Source organism: Zalophus californianus, chromosome 8, assembly GCF_009762305.2.
Source record: "Zalophus californianus isolate mZalCal1 chromosome 8, mZalCal1.pri.v2, whole genome shotgun sequence".
In the NCBI taxonomy this organism is placed as follows: domain Eukaryota; kingdom Metazoa; phylum Chordata; class Mammalia; order Carnivora; family Otariidae; genus Zalophus; species Zalophus californianus.
The window spans coordinates 108483654-108502041 of NC_045602.1; the positions used below are offsets into that span (position 1 = coordinate 108483654).

The following is an 18388-nucleotide window of genomic DNA, read 5'->3' on the forward strand; positions in this document are numbered from 1 at the left end:
ATCCAAGACTGAGAGCTCCCAAACCATTCTATTTTCATCTACCTTAAAAATATTATTTTCATAGATATTGCCTATGCTTATTTTTTTCCCTAAAGAAAAGTCTGATAACCAGAAGGGCAGAACAAATTATATTGTAGTTAAAGGCAAATTATATTACCAAGGACAAGCCGTCTAGTAAAACACAACTTAGAATTATAATTATCTTCAAAATGAATCAATTATTCATATAAACCCAACCACTCACTGGTAAATTAATGAAAAATATAACAGTGTTGAGCTTTTAATTGCCTCTATCACAAAACCCTTAACTTAAACTTCGGTTATCAGGCAGAAAGAGGCAATTAGTTTACAACAGGTGCATCAGGAAAAGCCTGTAACAACATGGCCCCAGAGCAAATATTCTCCAAGTCTGTGAAGTACATCTGTCCAATTTTTTCAGGCTTTCACTTTAGACAATCCTACGTAGTCCCTCTAATCATTTTTTTGCCTTTTTTTTTTTTTTTAGATCAGGATCTTTTTCTAACATCTCCAGTATAAGCTTTATAAGAGTCCTGTTATCTATCTCAACCCTCAAGTTTAATTTCCTCCCCAGAACTGTTTTGTTTTTTTTTTTTTAGAATATTAAATGCCAGAAAAACGGCAGATAAAAAGATTACTGAGTGGTGATAGAGCTTCAATTAATGAAGGCTTCCAGCTGGTGTTGCTACTTCCTCTTCCCAAAAAGTAATAATTTTTGAGGATATTAAACATCATTTGTGACCTTTAAAAAGAACTCCCTGAAGTCATTCATTCACAATAAAACCTGGTCAGACTATCTCAGTAGGGAATAACATAAAATGATGCCAATTTTCCATTATAAGACCCGATAATGCCCCATGACACACTTTCAGGATTGCTGAATAGGTGTGAACTGGTCCAAATAACATTCCAATATATTTTGCTGGGCACCATCAGGTTAATAAACTACAAACAAACACAATCAGGAGAGAGAAATGAGAAACAGAGTCATTTCAGAAAAAATAATTCTCCCAATATTATATTCCCTATGAAGATTGAAAGAAGAGGCAATTTGTTCTTGGTACAAGACCTGTACGCATATAAGCGGAGAGGGCGGCTGCTGCAGTGGTGGAGAGGGAGGGTCACAAGAAAATGACCCCTTACAGCAGAAAGGAATGAGCTGAAGGGCATGGGAAGGAACTTCCTGGGTCCTTCCATGGCACCTGGAATCCCCGTTCTGCTGGACTCCTGAGGTTGTGACAGGTTACGGACTGTTGTGACCAGCACGTTCATTCACTCAACAAATATGTGTGAAGGATCTATGGTGTCCCATATTCTGTTCTAAGGTTTGGAGATTCCATGATGAACAACACAGATCCGGTCCCTGTCCTTATGGAGCTAAAGATCTACAAGAGCAGGTAAAACAAGGAATAAACGAGTACATAGATAAATTCTAAAAAGTGACATCTAGGGTTCCCCCCCCAAGAGAATATGAAAGCAACTAAATCTGGATGCGGGGACAGGGGGCCAGAGAGTGACTTGGTTATGTACAGCATGTGCTAGGGTTTGCCACTGTTAAATATGCTGAATCCATTATTCATAACGAATGCCATCTTTAGCCAGGAGAGTGGTATTTATTGTCTTTCCACTAGTCATTTCCATGCCATTAATTTTTTTAAAGATTTATTTATTTGAGAGACAGGGAGAGCACGAGTCGGCGGAGGGCCAGAGAGAGAGAATCCTCAAGCAGACTCCCCACTGTGCATGGAGCCGGATATGGGGTCATACCCCAAACTGAGCGGGCCCTGCAGACCAGGGGTCCTCAGGGCACAATGCAGATATCTTGCCCCCTACCGTCCGGTCTAGACCCACTCTCCACCCGGCTCCACCCTGCTCTACCCTGGGAGGCTGACGCAAGGACTGCATTGATGGATGGGTGCCTTTGCTCTCCATCTTGGAGCTAGGAACCGGGGGCAGGGTGGGGGGGCTCAGCAGGAGATGCAAAGAGGGAGAAAGGTAAGGTCATCTTCCTTACTTCCCTGGCTCTCTTCCAGGGTGGTTGCCATGGGCTGGCTGCATCCCTCCACCCAGCTCATGGCTCTGGTCAGGCAGCCCTCTCAACATAGCTCCTGTGAGCGTGCTCTCTCTGGGTTTCTAGGCCTGGGTACTGTGCTTCCCCTTGTGCTTCCCTCACCTGCTCACACCTTTGTACATAGTCTCTTTATTAAGCTTTCCTCAAATTACCTGGTCGGACAGTGTCATCTGTAGCCCACCAGGACCTGAACTGAAACGGTCATGCAGCAAGGATTTCAGGGAGGGGCTGCTGGTGAAGGCCTAAGAGACCAATGCAGACACAGAGATGCCCGTGGGAGACGGCAGGGGGTGGCGGGGGTGGGGGGGCTAGGGGATGGGAGGTCATGATGGCAGGGAAGAGGGATGATGGGAGCGGTGGGGTGACAGACTAGCCACAGACTACAGCACTTATGGGAAGCCTACTGTGTGCCAGGCACTATTCCACGGGCTTGAACATAACTCACTGACCTCCTATAGCTTTCTCCTGAAGCATCCCATTGACGGATCAGGAAACGGAGGCACAGAGAGGCCTAGGGAGTTGCTCAAGGTCCTAAGCCAGTAAGTGGGGAAGCTTAGATTCAAACCCAGGGAGGTCTAGTACCAAAATAATGTTCTCAGCCTCTGTGCTAGAATGACCACTCTGGCTGGGGCAAAGAAAGGGACTTCAGAATTCAAGATCTTGCAGGAGCAAGGCACTGGTGGTGACATTCTTGGGACAGCCATCTGAGCAGATTGCTGAAGTAAAGCTACTTGAAGAAAGTCTTGCTACCCTCCACAAACCCTGCCTCGGTGACAGTGCAGAATCCTGTACAGGTATCTGAATGGCAGAAATCCTCAGGGAAACAAAAAGACCATATCCAAATAAATTATAGTCATTTATGTTATAAACCACAACTATGATCCTAAGAAACCTCACATTACCAAAAAACATACATAAATAATTATTTCAGTATGGGAAAAGGAGGGTTATGGTCACAGAGAATTGATAAAGCTAAATAATTCTTCCTGTAGGAGCTTCGATCATAGAGAGTTTAATTACATTTTGTTGCCATCTGAAAATCATGAATGGCTTGAGCACATACCAACAAAAGAGAACCTTGAACAGCACAGGACAATAACCTGCTGCCAAGTTCACACCCACTGACAATAAAGAAAAGCCCAGGGCTCCCTCTGATGGTGCTTAAATCACAGCCCCTCAAGGTCCAGAAAATGCAAACCATGCTTCCCACGTGCGCAGGTGCGTAATAACCAGTTCTTGAGACGAAACCTGACACCATAAGGGAAATATCAATCAGTGATGTTTGTGTAAGGTCTCTTCAGCAGATAAGATCGTGAAAACAACAGTGCTCGGGAAAACGAGGGGCACCAGGGACAGGGAACGATAGCGCGTTCCTCCCCTTACTTGTTCTAAATGGCACCTCACCATCTTAACTCAGGCTGCCTTCCTTTGGCCAACAGAGCCAGGCCATCCTGTTCCTATTAATATCAGAAATAGCTTCCACGGCAATCGCTTTCCTTTCCTTCAGGAGAAAGGGAGGAGAGGACATGCTCCCCGAGTCAGACTCATCTATTTTTCATTTGCATCGTGGGCTGCCAAGCATGCCAGCCCAGCCGAGGCTGTAATGACGAATCCAGTAACAAGCTCGTACAAATGTCGGCCGGGGGCCTGGGTTCAGTAATAGCTACGACTGTGTTAACCGGCCTCTGCCTTCCTCTGTTCTTGCAGAACATCCTCTTGCTGGGTCTCACACACAGTAAAGACAGGGCTGCACAAAATGGTCCATTTCTACAGTCCTTCACTTAACATCCGGGGCTGGTGGCTGTGATTATGTGGACGCTCAGCTTTTCCGTGCGGGGGGGGGGGGGGCAGTGGGGGGTAGCAGGCAGATGACACTCGTTCATCAGTGATACTCCATACATTCATACAACAGGAGCCAAGAAAAGCTGACACTACTGAAAATATTTATCCTTTCAGGTTCAGACTGCTCATTTGTTTTACTTATTTATTTTTATTTTTAAAAGATTTTATTTATTTATTTGACAGAGAGCACAAGCAGGGGGGAGCTGCAGAGGGAAAGGGAGAAGCAGGCTTCCTGCTAAGCAGGGAGCCCGACGTGGGGCTCCATCCCAGGACCGCGGGATCACGACCTGAGCTGAAGGCAGATGCTTAACCGACTGAGCCACCCAGGCGCCCCTGCTCATTTGTTTTAAAGGAGTGCACCCTCTCTTTTGGGTAGAGCAGAAGGAGAGATTTGATGAAGTACTTTGGAAGGGATGTGGCTTAGCTAAGTATACTGCCAGTTTTTGAAACTTCCCATTTTTCTGATGCCTCAACATCCCCACACACAGGCTGTGAGCATCCGCCCTGGCAGCGAGATACCCACCAGCTCGATAAGGCTGGTCCCTGCTACAGTTCCTCTTCTTGGCACCCCACCCCCACCCCCCACCCTCGACTGTGACTGAGTGACACTCAAACACACCAATAAAATCTCCTCCCGTCTTTGCTTGACTAGCCCACCCTGATCGCCAAAAAGGCACTTGCCCATGGGTGCATACTCTCGGCTCCCCACCTGCTTGGTCCCTGGGTGCTCCTCCCAGGTGGCCTCCCTCCTCTAGGCCCTGTGAGTATAATAGATCCTCTCAATTCATAGCCTCTCCATAATTTCTGTGGCTATGTTGGAATCATCCTCAAAGACCCCACAAGGGAGACTTACTCCCCCGTTTACATGACGCTAAGCCACCCAGTGGCTTTGGAAAGGAAGCTAAGGCCTCTGATGACCGTGAAGATCAAGATACAGGCCACAGGAATGAATCCCCAATTTTAGGTTTGAAAAATGCCATCTGAACGTTAGGGTTTGGAAAAGACAATCTAAATTTTAGAATCTTCAAATAAAATTGGAAGGACGCAAGCTTCAGTCCACATTGCAGAGAACTGGAGAGTTCATCAAAAAATTGCTCCTGGATACTGGACACATTTTCCCCTTAAACATGCAACCTTCGTGACCCCAAATGAACCAGGTGTACCACTATCTTCAGCACAAGTTGTAAAGCAAAATATCTGGTGTTCTGCTTGGTGAACAAATGGATACTTGCAGCTCTTTCATGTGATAGAATTCAAGCTGTTTATAAAAAACAGAAAAAAAATGATATAGAAAATTGCCTTCCTAGACAGAAATATAGGATAACAACGTTTGGGTGCCTGGGTGGCTCAGATGGTTGGGCATCTGCTTTAGGCTCAAGTCATGGTCCCTGCTCAGCGGGCAGTCTGCTTCTCCCTCTGCCTCCCTCTCTTCTCTGTCTCTCATGAATAAATAAATAAAATCTTAAAAAAAAAAGAATAGCAATGTTTATGGACATCACAAAGAATCCAATTCTTTACATGAAAAACAAAAAGCAAGCTTCATCTTCTAAAGTCAAGATTGGGAAGCCTGTTGCTGAGAGCACCACTTCTGGTCTGTTCCCTGGGGATCCGACTATACAGAGCAAAGCCCTGCTCCTGTGGGCGGGGCTATGCTGTTCAGAGCCGCCTGGGTTTTTTGTTTTTTGTTTTAAGATTTTACTTATTTGACAGAGAGCGCATGCAGGGGGAGCAGCAGAAAGAGGCAGAAGCAGGCTCCCTGCTCCATCCCTGGATCCTGGGATCATGACCTGAGCCGAAGGCAGATGCTCTGCTCGACTGAGCCACCCAGACGCCTCCCCCCCGCCCCCCCCCCCCACCCCGTGGCTCTTAAAATTCTTCAGTTAAGGTTCACATGGAGGAGAGGTCCATTCCCGTCCCGCTCCATTCTACTGCAAGGAGTCACTCTGAAATAGTTCTCCTTTTCCCCTTCACCTCGCTCTACCTGTCCCCCCAGTCTGATTTCCCCTTCTCTGAGCACACAGCTAGGCTACATTTGCCAGCCTCCTTAGCTGCCAAGTGTGGCCACAGGGCTAATCCAGAAGCCCAGTGGTGGACTGTATGTGGGGCAGGGGAGGTGGGGGTGAGTGGAGGGGTGGGTGGGAGGAGAGGCACAGGCCTGGCTGGGGTGGGTTGGAGAGAAACTGGGAAGGGAAGAATGGAGAGAGTGAGTAGAGACAAATTAGACACATCTTTCACAGCCCTTTGCTATAAACAGGAACAGAAACGTGAGGTAGGAGCCGAAGAGCAATATGGGGTCAAGGGAGGACTTCTCTTTTTTTAAGATGAGGGATATTACAGCCTGTTTTAGGTGGCTAAGATAAGCCAGCCGAGAGGGGAAAATCAATAATGCAGGAGAGAGGAGATAAGCGGAAGTGTGAGGTGTGGAAGTGTGAGGTATGTGACCGTGACCGGGAGAGGAGGCGGGACAGCATACCTTAGGAGGGACCGGCTTTAAATAGGAGCAGAGATAACATACCCACTCTAACAGATGGAGGCCTCTGGGGACAGGGGCAGGCAGCAAGCAGTGAGAAAGTTCTTTTTCTGTTGTTTGAATTTCCCAGTAAAATAAGAAGCAAAAGCAAGGTTTGGGGCTTAGAGGGTGATCCTTAGAAGAGGTAGAAACAACTCGGTTTCCTCTAGACCCCCGGCAACAAGCAGCCTCAGGCTGGACCAGTGGGGCGCCAAAGCTCACTGGGCAGCCCAGCTCCCAACCCAAGGGCTGCTGAGCCACCTCTTTTTCTTCCCTTCTCGCTTTCTCTTTTTTCAAAAATTATTTATTTACATATTGTCACTACAGGGTCATATTCATGTTGTGAGCTGTGACTTAGTTTCAGCAAAACAAAATAATGCGTAACATTAAATTAATGTTGTTGATTTATTAGTTTTGTTGTTTACTGTCTTGGCTCTTTAGCTGTGTAAGCACCCTAAGCCTGAGACATTTTTTGACCTTAAGCCTTCTCACCATGTGTGCACACACACAGTTAATGTGTGATGGACGTTAATTATTTTGATCTTGGTAATTATTTCACCATATATAATCAAATCATGTTGTACACTTTAAATACATACAATTTTATTTGTCAATTATTCTTCAATAAAGCTGTAAAAAAAAAAATACCAGGCCCATTTCCAAGGAGAGAAAAGAGTTGGGAAACCCAGGCTTCGCAGCCAGGAGGGTCAAATGCAGGCAAATCTCTCAGGAATCAAGACCAGGCAGAGAAAACCCACCAATCTTTTAACAACCCTTAAAAAACCTTAAAATCCTTGATCCATTCACTCTCAATTTTCCTAGTAAACTCTTCCCACTCCATGAGAAAAACACTAATGCCCCAATAGGAAATACAGGCTGAGGACATTTACAAAGAATTGATAGGTAAAGAAATGTGAATGGCCAATAATATGAAAACATTGCATTCACCCATAAAGACAGAAAATAGAATGGTGGTTGCCGGGATGCGGCGGGGGAGTGGGGAGTTAGTGTCTGATGGGTACAGAGTTTCAGTTTGGGAAGATAAAAAAGTTCTGGGGGCGCCTGAGTGGCTCAGTCGGTTAAGTGTCTGCCTTCAGCTCAGGTCATGATCCCAGGGTCCTGGGATCGAGCCCTGAGTCGGGCTCCCAGCTCAGCAGGGAGACTGCTTCTCCCTCTCTCTGCTGCTCCCCCTGCTTGTGCTCTCTTGCTTTCTCTCTCTGTCAAATAAATAAGTAAAATCTTTAAAACAAAAAAACAGTTGAGCCAGGTGCCCCTCAATACACATCCTAAACATGCATCTTCTCAAGAGTTGCCAGTTCCAGTGTGCGTGTCAGCAGTGTCCAACACAAAACACATGGGACATTTATATAAGTTCATAGTGTCATTATCTATAAGAGTAAAAATATTAGTGATAGCAAAGCAGGGTTAATAAATTATGGCATGGCTGTATAATGGAATGTTTTTCAGCCATTAAAAATGATATTTTGGGGGCGCCTGCGTGGCTCAGTCAGTTAAGCATCCAACTCTTGATCTCAGCTCAGGTCTTGATCTCAGGGTCATGAGTTCAATCCCTGTGTTGGGCATCATGCTTACTTAAAAAAAAAAAAAGATATTTTTGAATTTAAATGCTATTTTTAAAAGGCTCACAGTATAATGTTTACAGAAAATTGAGACAGTTGGCAAAAATAAAATTGGGTCTGTAGCTTAGATAATAGTTCTATATAAATGTTCATTTTCCCAATTTTGATAATTGCACTGTACTTATATAAGAAAGCATCCCTGTTTTTTAGGAAATATACACTGCACTAAAGTATTTATGGGTAATGGAGCATCATGTCTATACTTACTCTCAAATGATTAAGAGAAAATAATAATATACAGAGAATGATGAAGCAAATGTGGCAAAATGTTTACAATGGGAGAATCTGGGTAGAGGGTATAATTCTGTTGTTTTTTTTAAGATTTTATTTATTTATTTGACAGAGACAGAGAGAGAGGGAACACAAGCAGGGGGAGTGGAAGAGGGAGAAGCAGGCCTCCCGCTGAGCAGGGAGCCCGATGCGGGGCTCGATCCCAGGACCCTGGGATCATGACCTGAGCCAAAGGCAGACGCTTAGCGACTGAGCCACCCAGGCACCCCAGAGGGTATAATTCTTTAGAAAAGCGAATAACCCAATAAAAAAAGGTCCAACGATACAGACAGGCCATTTACAGGAGAATAAATAAAGATGTCTAATAAAATTCTATAGGATGATGCCCAACCTTACTAATAATTAACTGAAACGCAAATGAGTTGTTTTTTTACCTGTGTTGGCCAGGATGTGGGGTACTTTTGGCACAGCCTTTTTTAATGTTATCAGTAGTTATCTAACAAATTTGGAGATGTGCATGTCCTTCGATGCAGCAATTCCGCTTCTAGGGCCCTATTCTACAGAGGGGAAAAAGGTGCATGCGCAATTATACAGAGTAGGATCCTTCTTTGGTTCACAATAAAAAGCTACAAGTAAATCACAAAAATGGGAACAATGATTAATGATTACCTCCTGGTTTTAAAAAGGAGACTGTGTTCTCAGTGCTGCTTCTTAAAAATATACGAAATAGTCCACAATAGCCAAACTATGGAAAGAGCCCAGATGCCCATCAATGGATGAATGGATAAAGAAGATGTGGTATGTGTGTGTGTGTGTGTGTATGCACAACTGAATATTATGCAGCCATCAAAAAATGAAATCTTGCCATTTGCAGCGACATGGATGGAACTAGAGGGTATTATGCTAAGCGAAATAAGTCAATCAGAAAAAGACAATTATCATATGATCTCACTGATACGTGGAATTTAAGAAACATAGAGGCAGAGATCATAGAAGAAGAGAGGGAAAAAGGAAACAAGATGAAACCAGAAAGGGAGACAAACCATAAGAGACTTTTAATCTCAGGAAACAAATTGAGGGTTGCTGGAGGGGAGGGGGGTGGGGGGATGGGGTAACTGGGTGATGGACACTGGGGAGGGCATGTGATGTAATGAGCACTGGGTATTATATAAGACTGATGAATCACAGGGGCGCCTGGGTGGCTCAGTCGTTGGGCATCTGCCTTCGGCTCAGGTCATGATCGCAGGGTCCTGGGATCGAGCCCCGCATCGGGCTCCCTGCTCCGCGGGAAGCCTGCTTCTCCCTCTCCCACTCCCCCTGCTTGTGTTCCCCCTCTCGGTGTGTCTCTCTCTGTCAAATAAATAAATAAAATCTTAAAAAAAAAAAAAAAACTGATGAATCACAGACCTGTACCTCTGAAACCAATAATACATTATGTGTTGATTAACTGAATTTAAATTTTAAAAATCATATCAAAAATATCTGAAATATTAAAATAGGTAGGAAACATACAAAAGTGACTACAGCAAACCTCCATGTACCCTCCAACCAGAGTTAACAAATGTGAAGTTATAAGACAACAAATCATTAGATATATTTGAGCACCATCCCAACTTTTTTCCACCCTTTTTCTTCCAGAGGTTCTTCTTCCTAAGCTTTCTTCTTTAAGCTTTTCTATATTTACAATGAAAACCTACTATCCTCATAACAACCATAAGCCTTTGGGAAAAGCAGCATGGATGCAAAAGAGGCGGATCGCTTGCACACTGCTCACTATGTCTAGGAGACTCTGGTAATTCCCTCTGACTACCTGTTACTGGAGAAACCGCTATTGTCAGGTACCTTCACTTGCATGCCACAGGACTGACTCACTGGAGGGTTGAAATAAAACGCCATTTGGGAACCAGTAGCTTTCACGTTTTTTAATGCGCAGGTAATTCTTCAATGGAACAATGCCAGTTGCAGCACAACTTAGCCAGGAGGTGTTGTACTCATTACCTTTCCTTCTGGTCCAACAGCTCTGTTACTGTTAAGGAATTTACCGTCCAGAGCAAGCATGTGACTTGCTCGAGACCAGACCCCAGGTCTGCTATGGGGGAGAATAAGGGAGGGGCTCCACGAGCAAGATGGCACTGGATCCCTTTACGGCCCTTTTTGGAAAATGAGAACTAGAAGGAGTGCAGACCATGGCTTAGAGCAAGGGTTCCCAGAATGGTCCACTGAAAAAAGGTTCCCTCTTCAGATTTCCCACAACTTAAGCCTGGTCAGTGCCCCCGTCAATGAACAAAACAGATGGGGCTTTTCCTTTGTCCTGGATCACTGGTCTTATTCGGGTTGAGATTTTTCAGCCACACTCAAGACTCTTGGCAAGCAAACCCTGCCTCTCGGGTGTCGGCTCTCTGGCCCTGTGATATGACAAGGAATTACACAATTGGCCTCATTGCTGAGACTTAAGGACACACACACACACACACACACACACACACACACACACAGCCCCACAGCTCCGGGTTTTCACTTTTATATCTCTCAAGATAAACAATGGAAGCAATAAATATCAGTGCCCCTGAGCCAACATCATAGACTTTTAAATGAAATTTTGCATGGCCAATAGCCCATGTGGTAGCCAGCCTCCATGATGGCCCCCAGAAATCCCCCTCTCCTGATGTTCACACTCCTGTGTAGTCTCCTTCCGGGCTGTAGCACGGCTGGTCTGTGTGACCAGAGAACAGGCAGAAGTGATGTCTGTCACTTCTAAGATTAGGTTATGAAAGGCACTGTGGCTTCTGTTTTGAACCCCCTAGCTCTCCAACTCTCTCTCCTCACTCGGGCAGAAGTCAACCACCCTGTCTTGAGGACACTCAGCAGCCCTGTGGAGAGGCCCATGTGGAGAACTAAACGAGTCACATGAGTGAATCTTCTGGGAAGCAGATTCTCTGGCTCCAGTTGAGGCTGTAGCTTGATTGCAACCTTGTGAGAGACCATGAACCAGAACCCTCCAGCTGAGCCACCCCCAGACTTCTGTCTCCAGAAACTGAGATAATTAATGTTTGTTGTTTTAAGCCACTGAGTTTTGGGGTAATTTATTACTCCTAAAAACTAACTCCCTATCCCTCAATATCCAGCCTGTTATAACAACTCAAGTTTTACTAAACTATATTTTAGAGGTTAAAAAATGTTGGTCACAGACTTTCTTTTTTTTAAAGATTTTATTTATTTATTTGTCAGAGAGCTAGAGCACAAGCAGGGGGAGCGGCAGGCAGAAGGAGAAGCAGGCTTCCCACTGAGCAGGGAGCCCGATGCAGGGCTCGATTCTAGCATCCTGGGACCATGACCTGAGCCGAAGGCAGACACTTAACTGACTGAGCCACCCAGGCATCCTGGTCACAGACTTTCACATAATTTTTAAAGCCCTTTATTTAATACATATAATTGATGGATCCAAATTTTTAAAAAAATTTTCTCAGCTGACTGAACTCAAATAGTAAAAGATTCTTCAAAGGACTGCAAATTGCTGTAAAACATCCAATATCCAAGCAAATTGTATATTTCAGAGAAGAACTAGAAAGCTCTTTATTTCACGAGGCTTTAGGGGAGCTGCCTTCCCAGCAGGCTCTCCCTGAGCACCTGCTGAACTCCTCCATGTGGCTCTCAGCCCGCTCCGGATCTAGGACAACACAAGGGCTTTTAGGTACGCCTGGCTGGCTTTGTCATCCCCGGTCTCTTTCTCTAGAACACTGTAAATCAAAGGCCCCAGCTAAAGCTTATACATCAAACCTGGAGATGAAAAGAAGACAAGACCAAAAGAGACATAAATAAAACCCTTCCCCTGTGAGATAGTATGGCAGCTGGCTAAGCGATCACTGAATGTCAGCCTCAAGTAACAGTTTCCCTTCTTGATTTTATGAACTTAGCCTGGTCTTTCACAGCTCTTCTTTTTTAAGCCTACCCATGACAAACGATTCCAAGCTTGCCTAGTAAAAATACCACTGTGGGAGAATGTCTTCTAATCTGAACATTTCAGAGGCTGATTTCTTGGATTTTCTATCGCTAGAGGGTAAGTTTCAAGATCAAAGAGACCGTATCTAGCTCACACTTTATTCCCAGGAACTAACGCAGTGCCTGGCACACGATAGGCACTCACTCAATATCTGAATTTACTCTCCATCTCTGAAGGCCTATCAATCAATCGATCAATCAATCAAAGGATACCGTTGAGTGGCTATGGGTATAGCACAGAGCCAAGAGCTGTAGGGACCATGAAACAACACAGCAGATACACACCTGAAGCACTTAAAAAAAGATTATCAAGCCCTCCTGGTGAATCCACTGGAATCCAGTGTTCTTTATATAGAAACACAAAGTTGTGACTTTCTTAGCAAGTTACGTGATGTTTTAAATATTCTACGTAGCTCCTGTGGTACCTGAAAGCGATAAGCATTCACTGGGTACTTTATCTGCTGAGGGCAAAGCAGTTACACAGGTGAGCATCACAGTTCATAAGCAAAGTCTGGGACTGGAAATAATGTATAAGGGTAAGAGTAGACATGATTTTGTTTCCTTCTAATATTCTGTATTTTCAACATCTCCTCCAATTAGCATGTATTAGTTTAAATAAAGTCAGGGGAAATAAATGTACTCTTAAAGGAGTGGAATGAGGTGGAAGGGGGAAAAAGATCAGGTAAGTCAACAAGTCAGGGAAAGGCGACCTCTGAGGAAGAGCATTAGCTTTGGAGTCTTTGGATCTGGGTTCAGATCTCAGCTTTGCTAGAGTATCAGCTGTGTCTCTGGGCTGATAAGTTTGCCTTTCTGAGCCCCCACTTCCTACTCTGTAAAATAGGGGTAACAGTGTCTTCTTTAGGTAGAAAATGAAGATTAAATGAGACAATATACTTGAAAGCTCTCAGCACAGTAGTCAGGGTGGAGTCATGGCGGGTATTATCTCTACATTATCATGGGTGACAGGGAGTAATATCTGACGCAATTCTTAGGGTCTCTGTGTCTCTCCTGATACACAGGTAAAGAGCTTTCAACCTCCCCCCAACCTTCTACACCGTCCTGTTTTACCCTTTCTTCTCTTCTTTTTTCTACTGCTTTTGTCTCTGCCAGTTACACCCGCCGGTGTGCTTGGGTCTGCAGGTGGGATCTAGTTTCGTGAGGCAGGGTCGGGTCACGTGATCCAGGATCCTGCCATCCTACCAGCTCAGTATGTGATTTCAAGCCTCTTAACTCACTCTTGGCAACTTTGTGTCATCTAACCTATAAAATGGTGACAGGACCCCTGCCTTTACTTACAACAGGAAAAAATTCGAAGAAAAAAAGATCCAAGTAAATAGCCTCCAGCAAGGACAGAGTAGATGGCGCCAAACCTGCCCTTCTGCTGTGAACAGCGAGAAAGCTGCAAAAAACCACTGCTTCCAGACACTGAACACAGGACGTTTAGGAGAGAGAGGGGGAACAAGTAAGATGTGCCTACGACTGCCCCCGCTTTCTACCTGGTGGCAGCTTCTGGCCCACAGTGCCAGGAGGGAGAATCCAAGCAGGGCACAGAGACTGGAATTTGAGGTACCTGAAATTTAGGAAGCCAAGTCCTGCAGAGGAGGGAGTTGCATACAGAGAAAACTCCAGAAATCAGCATAGAGTTTATTCTTTAGAGTTGCACTGAATACTAACCTGTGCATATTTAAGACCGAAGTCCATAAGGTCAGGCAAAGCCAGGGGAGCTGGGAGCTGGACACCTCTCAGAAGCCGCACAGGGCTGGGAGGCACACACGTTCTGACAGCCGGAGTGGAGCGCCCTTGTTGAACAGCTGGGGTATTCAGGAGAGACCCAGAAAGGTCACACCTTGGTAGGAACCTAAACTAGCTACAGAGTAAAGGCTGCCCTAAAATCTCCCTAACAAGCTTAGAAACAAGCCTTGAAAGGATCAAGTCCACTAGCAAGTAATCTACCAGTTATGCCATTACTGTTATATAAAAACAAATTCCGTACAGGAAGAAAAGCAGCCCATGGATCCCATAAAGCGGGATAATACTAAGAAGGATTTTCAATGGTTACAGGGGGCTTTATAAAGAGTCCTTCTAGAGCAGGCGTTGGCAAACTTTTTCTGTAAAGGGCCAGAAAGCTGTACAAAATCAGGCCTTGGGTCAGATTTGGTCCACAGGCCTTAGTCTGCCAACCACTGTCTTACTGAGCTATCACCAGTCTTTACAGGGCATACTCTACAGAGTTAGAATCTGCACTTTCTCCAGCTCCCTCCGGGACTGATACACACATTTCCTTTTGAAAAGCACTGCCCTAAGGCAGTGGTTTTTAAGCTTGGCTGCATATTAGAACCACCCAAGGAGCTTTTAAAAAATTCTGATCCCCAGGCTGCTCTCCTTACCCATTCAATCAGAGCTTCTAGAGGTAGATCCCAGGTATGAATATCATTAAAGCCCCCTCCAGGTGATACCAATGTGCAGCTAAGGCTGAGAACCAAGGCTGAAGAGGCTCATTTAGTACAGTCACACCACAGAGAAGGCAGCCCGATGCCCCACCAGGCCCACTCGCTCTCAGAGATGAATGGATTCCAGAATCACAGAAAACCCCAAGGAGTGCGAGTGGTAAAAAAGAATGTTGGAGCTAATTCTTTTTTTTTTTTTTTTGAAGTACAGTTGACACACAATGTTACGTGAGTTTCAGGTATACAACATAGTGATTCCACAACTCTCTACCTTATGCTATGCTCACCACAAGTGTAGCTCCTATCTGTCATCATATAATTCATTTGAGCTAGTTCTTTTTTTTTTTTTAAGATTTTATTTATTTATTTGTCAGAGAGAGAGAGAGAAAGCACAAGTAGGGGGAGAGGGAGGAACAGAAGGAGAAGCAGGCTCCCTGCTGAGCAGGGAGCCCGATGCGGGACCAATCCCAGGACCCTGAGATCATGACCTGAGCAGACCGGCAGATGCTTAACTGACTAAGCCATCCAGGCGTCCCTAGAGCTAGTTCTTGATGTCTGTTTCCAGTCCCCTGGCGGTGCGTGCCATTAAAAATGTAATCTTGGAAATGCAGACTCTATTTAAAAAGATGGTTATCGATTTCAGTCTCAAAAGTTAAACATTTAGCTAAAAGTAGACAACTCATTAATCTTTTTTTGACTTTGGAATTATGTTAAAGAATTCATTCCATAGGGCTGAGCTCAGAAGCATTTTAAATTCAGGAACATTTAACACAAAAAATACAGATATTCCTAAATAAACCACCACGGAGTGCTCAGTACTTTTCTTTAAGATTCTTGGGTCCCATAAAATTTCACAGATGAGATTTACTTTTTCCAGTGTTTATAAATATTTAACACCTTTACAGATGCTTTCTGGATCAATACTCAGGATGCCATGGAAGAGAGGCAGTAATAGGTGTCTTGAGAAAAGCTGGCTCATTTCTTGATATACAAAACAACCACTTTAACTCAGTTCTTTTTGTTTGTTTCTCTTTGCCTTTATCATCTAATGAAATAGTGCTGTAAATACATGATTCTTCCTCCTGCTGCTCTTTTATAATATTTGCATTTTCTCCTGTCCATAGGAAAGTACAGAAGCTCTTTATCACATGATTAAGTTTACAAGCAAAAGAAAAATCTATTTACTCCATTAATACTAAAATTCTTCTAGACTCTATTCACGTGTCACCTCTCAGAGAGGCCTTTCCTGGCCATGATGTTTAAATCATACCCCCATCTCTTATATTGCATTCCCTTTTCCATAGCACCAGCTGATACATTATTTTCTTGTTTTGTTGTCTCTGTACCCCTTCTGTACCCCCTCTAGCCATGACCGCAGTAAACTAGAATTAAAGCTCCTTGAAGGCAAGGTCTTCACCTATTTCATTCACTGTGTCTCCCCAGTGTCAAGCACAGGGCTTGGCACATAGTAGATGCTCAATAATCATTTCTTGAATGGATGAACAAACAACATCCACTACATTTTAAAGAATCCAGTCATCAGGAGTTCAGGCAAACAACCCAATACAGTAGGGAGAAAACCAAAAAGTACTCAGTGTGATGCATACGGCAACCTTGCCTCTCATCAAGGTAACCATTTACCCTGAAAGGCAGAGAGGCAGACAATGTCACTGAGCTTGAAGCTTATAATCTACTAAAAATATCATCCACAAACTTTACGAAAATCTCTCCACCAAAGGAAATGTAATCCACAGAAAAGAATGGCCTTGCTGTCTTATAAGAGGTCACCCATTCACTTGTTCAAAGATACCAGAATTTTTAGAAATGGAAGGAAGGACTCTTACATTTCAGGCAGCATCATCTCTAAGCAGTCGTTTATTAATCATCCTACTACCATTTTCCAGTTGCCTCTTAAGCACCAGGGCAGCGGAAGGAGTGCTTTATGCACTATGTCCATCGAAGCGTCCCAGGTACTGGCCTCTAGACTCATGGTAGGCCATGATGAAATTCTCACCAGTCCATGGCCAACTGAGAAAACTAGCAACCACAGAAGGCTGATCTTTATTTGGGAATTAGGTCCTCTTTCCATTTTGTATATTAAAATAGCCTTTCTTTTACGAAATGAGAGTAGATTTGTGGAGTCAGTGGTATAGGCTGTTTTTAAGGTCTTTCCTTGGCAAAACAGGAAGTGGGCCCATCTATGTTGGCCCCCAAGAAAGAAGGAGAGGAGGGAGAAGGGGAGAAGGAGGAAGAGAAAGGGCATCAAAAATGTATTCAAACTTTGACAAATGTCCCTAGGGTGAGGAGGGCAAAATTGCCCCTGGTTGAGAAACACCGGTGCAGAGTAAATAGTTGAATTATCAACACAAACGAGGGAGGATGGATGCAGTTATCATGAGATAGTGGTAGTTAGAAGAAAAGCTGTCCGGGGCTGTAGCTAGATGCCGAGGGCCAACTGCACTGAGTCATTCTTGGTGGTGGAATGGCACTCCACCCAGGAGCAAGCTGAGGTGGGGGACTGGAGACCCACCTCACGCAAGACCAACAGCCTTTCCTCCATGGACGCTGCTAATCAGACACCTGACTGCATGGATGTGCCTATAAAGGGAAAGAGGGATTTAACTGCGAACTCAGAGCGAATCAATCTAAATCTAAGGATCTACTTAAGGAGACTCGTATCTGTTCATGCCATTTAGATGAACTCTAAACAGTTAGCATTCATTAAATTGGGTTAGTATTCATTAAATTCATTGAAGTGGGTTGTCCATTCTTGTGCAAACATGAACATTCCGACCCCTTCTATTAGGCATGCATCCGGTTCTATGACTTTTTTTTTTAATTTTTTATTTATTTGACAGAGAGACACAGCGAGAGAGGGAACACAAGCAGGGGGAGAGGGAGAGGGAGAAGCAGGCTTCCCGCGGAGCAGGGAGCCTGATGAGGGGCTCGATCCCAGGACCCTGGGATCACATCCTGAGCTGAAGGCAGATGCTTAATGACTGAGCCACCCAGGCGCCCCTGTAATGACTTTTTAAAAGCTGTCATTGTAATCACTTATGAACACAGTTTTAGAAAGAAAAATCCACCCCCAACATTTCTCACCTCCTCGTATGAGAAATTATTCTGTTTTAGTTCCACCTCTGGAAGTACGTTCTCATGATATATGTACCACAGCTCTTTATCGGCCGCTATGGCAACTCGTTAAAAAGTGCCACCCCCTTAATTCCTGTGGTGTATTAATTTGGTGTTCGAAAACAAATATTTTACCATGAAATAATTCCTAGCAAATAATAAGATTAACCTCACTAAACTGGCTTCTGTAACACTTCCACTATCTGTAAATATGTTTTTTGTACGTTTTTAAGGAGATCTTTTGTGACTATTGAAGGCTTCATTTTTTTTTAAAGATTTTATTTATTTATTTGAGAAAGAGAGAATGAGAGACAGACAGCACGAGAGGGAAGAGGGTCAGAGGGAGAAGCAGACTCCCTGCTGAGTAGGGAGCCCGATGCGGGACTCGATCCTGGGACTCCAGGATCATGACCTGAGCCGAAGGCAGTCGCTTAACCAACTGAGCCACCCAGGTGCCCTGAAGGCTTCATTTTAAATATTCTCTGCTAGGGGCACCTGG

The 18388-nt window shown here is 44.4% G+C and overlaps 1 protein-coding gene and 1 pseudogene across 4 annotated transcripts in view; one reads left to right on the forward strand and one right to left on the reverse strand.

The window, feature by feature from the left end:
• The window catches only part of SHLD1 (shieldin complex subunit 1), an 89032-nt gene that overhangs the window by 32810 nt on the left and 37834 nt on the right, over nucleotides 1-18388 (reverse strand). The window lies entirely within an intron of this gene.
• LOC113937439 overlaps nucleotides 1360-18388 on the forward strand; it is a 35594-nt pseudogene continuing 18565 nt past the window's right edge.